The sequence below is a fragment of the Asparagus officinalis genome, chromosome 4, assembly GCF_001876935.1.
Source record: "Asparagus officinalis chromosome 4, Aspof.V1, whole genome shotgun sequence".
In the NCBI taxonomy this organism is placed as follows: domain Eukaryota; kingdom Viridiplantae; phylum Streptophyta; class Magnoliopsida; order Asparagales; family Asparagaceae; genus Asparagus; species Asparagus officinalis.
In genome coordinates, this window is record NC_033797.1 from 79,668,859 (window position 1) to 79,672,288 (window position 3,430).

Consider the following 3,430-nt stretch of genomic DNA (forward strand, 5'->3'; position numbering starts at 1 on the left):
TCTGTGAATTGTGGTACTAGTAATATGATTCTCCACAGTTGAAGTCACATTGAATCATCAGAACCTTATCCTGGCTCAGTTTGCTGTCAATTATCAGAAGAACTTTAATTTTGTAATAAATAAATTCAGATGTTTGATTATTATTGTATATTTCCTTACAGCACTTCTGATTGATTTTGTCTTTCCTAATCGAGTTAGTAAAGGTACAACATCGCAGGGTATGACCAAATAAAACCACAGTGGGCTGCACTGGAGTGATGTAAGTAGAGTCAAGTTCAGTCAGTAGAGCTCCATTGCTCTCTGCATCCTGCTTGACAGTGGGCCAACGGCAAGCTTCCAGCCACACACATTCCAAGGCTCTGAATGGATCTTGCAACATCTTTAGTTCTGATCAGGAAAACAGCATCTGAGCTAGGCTTGTTCTAATTTCTGCTACATAATTATAGCTAGGGTTACTTGCGGATATGACCCTTTGTAGTTTTATTGGTGCAGGTAGACCTCCTGAGGCTAACATTTTTGACTCGACTCCTAAAACAAAATTCCTGCAGGTATAGGGAGTTATCCACACCAATAGAACTTGCGGGGCGGGGGGGGGGGGGGTGGCGGGGGGGGGGGTCTTTCTGCAAATTGTGATACTACAGGGGTCTATCCAAAATGAACCTTTAAATTCGTTTTGGACCTAGTGCAGATAAAATGGACTTCTGCCTCTCTTGTGATGCCCCAAAAACTTAGTTCCACATCGACTACTGAGTGGACATTTGAAGCGTATAAATAGTGAATCTAAGGACCCAAGTATAACAATTGCTAGCAATTTTTGATAGTGGAACAAGTCAAACAACGAGTTACATTCAGTGGGTCCCACAGCTTATGTCGCGTCCAAGGGCTCGTTTGCCCGAGGTGTGACATATAGTATCAGAGCGGTTAGGTAGCCGGAGGTGTAGAGTTAAGTGCTATGCAGAACTGAGTGCTACACCGTATGAGTGTAGTGGGGCCACCTCTAGAGTTCACATCGCCTAGCGATGATATTAGGATGTGCTTATTGTTATGCCGCGACAAGGACATCACATGTTAAGGTGGGGTGATTGTGATGCCCCCAAAACTTAGTCCCACATTGACTTTTGAGTGGGCATTTGCGGTGTATAAATAGTGAAGCTTAGGATCCAAGTGTAACAATTGATAGCAATTTTTGGTAGTTGAACAGGCCAAACAACGCGTTACACTCAATACTGCAGTTCACATCACGCCAATGGGCTTGCAGTTTTAGCAGTTTGCAAAGATTTCCTTTCTCTTACTACTAGTCAGTCTGAAACAGATATTCCAGAAATCAGCCAATCTTGTTAATTTTTTTATGTTAACAATCCAATTTCTTGTTATTTATCTAGGCTGAAAGAGGGTTGTCACATGCCATATTTTGCATGTGACTGATCTCGTTTACTCTTTTGCGGGCATGCAGACAATGTGCACTCCCAGAGAGTTGCAGGCAAACCGAAGAATAAACTCTAACGATGCATCTTGACTGTCCCACTCTTACTATTGTTCTATATTTAATTCGCTGTTTGAATATGTTTCTCTTTGTGCGAGAGAGGGGAAATTGGGGAGGATGGTTAGAAAGCTTCAACTATCCGAGTGCCCTTTACTTTTGGTCACATTTTCATTGAAAATGAGATACCTTTGTATATTATGCGACATCTTTTACCTATATTCGCTTCGTCAAGAATTATTTATACTTTTTGAAGCACTATCTCAATTACTGGACGTTATAGACTAATTCCCCATATGATTAAGAGTTAATTGCAACCCGTGGTATCGCTGTTTGAACATACCATCCCTCTAGTTCTATTAATGCAAATGACCCCTTGAATGAATTCCTTTCCTGAGAGAGCAAAAAAAAAAAAATTAACCATACAGACTGCTTGCAGCTATAAAAGAGTTAAACAGAGGGGGGTGGGGGGTGGCACCTGGGAGAAATATTTTGATCCTGTTTTCCTCTTATTTGTAGTCGGGTCCTTTCATCTCGCTAGAGGGATGGTAAGTTCGAAGTAACAATACTACAAGGGGGCTATCTGCAATATAAACTAGAAGGTTAGTGAGTTCAAGACAACAATACTGCTACAGGTTATCTGCAAATAACAATGGAATATATCCGCAATTAACCCGACAGTCAATACTCAATAGTTGGGCGCTAGTGCCTTGAGTGTAGCGAACCCGAGATCTCTGTAGGCCACATGGAAATTCGCAAGTGCCAATTTGAGGTTCTTGATGGTGACATGAGTAACCCCATTACGATATAGTCAAAAATAAATACAGGCAACAAGCTAAACGTGCGTGCATGGGAATGCATCCGTCATGTCTCAATGTATTCTTATATGTCTTGTGGGGTTTAATGCGCGCGCGCGCGCTCGCCTGTTACGGAAATTAATATCACTTGCGCCACGAGAAATCAAGCTAATTCTCATGTAAATAGTTAATGTTTTTAGATCTAATTCTCTTCATCTTTCACCGCAGAAGAATTTTCCACTCCTTGTCTGCTTCTAATTATCCCCTCCATCTCAAAATTTCTCCACTTGAAAGTTTTCACTAGTACAATTTAGCTCAAACAAAATTAATGTCATTTAAATCTGATTCTCCTCCTCCATTGCAGCAAAAGCTTTCGGACAATTATGCTCTAGTTTAATAAGCCTAAACCTCTAATTATAAATGCATATTCGAAGAAGCATTCTCCACGATGCACTGTTGCTTTCTCCATGATAAATACGAAGAAGCTCCTTAAGAACACCTGAACTCCATCTACCAGTTACCTCCTCCAATCTACATCTTATGGTAGACCTTCGACCATTTCCAACTCCTACAAATCATGAAAGCTCCTCTAAATCTTGAAAACAGGATAGCGATCATGAGTGGTGGCTGAAATTTTCTCTCTTTCTCCGTTTACATACAATCTACGATGTTCTGATTGAATTTGATATTTGGGCATGCAAATTTTTGAATAATAAATGAAAAATTGCTTTTCTGCGTGCTGTTAGTCAGCAAATCTGCATGTTAAACCCAATGGATCCCGATTGGTATGGCTTTTCGTTGCTTTCTCCATGGTTTGTTGTCACTATCAAAAAATGTAAAAATAAACAAAAAAAATGTTTAACTTTAGGATTCAGGTGGAGAAGTGGTCTGGAATATATATAAGGGTTTTTGTTTTTAGACCCAAAATTTGACCCTTACTTATCAAAAAACCTATTAAGTTCTATCTAGACCTATAAATCCAAAATGCCTACACTCATTTACTTTTAAACCCAATTCAATCATATATGATTATTGTGAGCCCCACAAATATAAACTTTTCAAAATAGCCGTCACCTATCTCTCTTCTCTTCTAGCGGTCTTCTCTGTGGTTTTTCTCAATTGCTGTAGGCGGGAGGGAGAGAGAAAAGGGCGC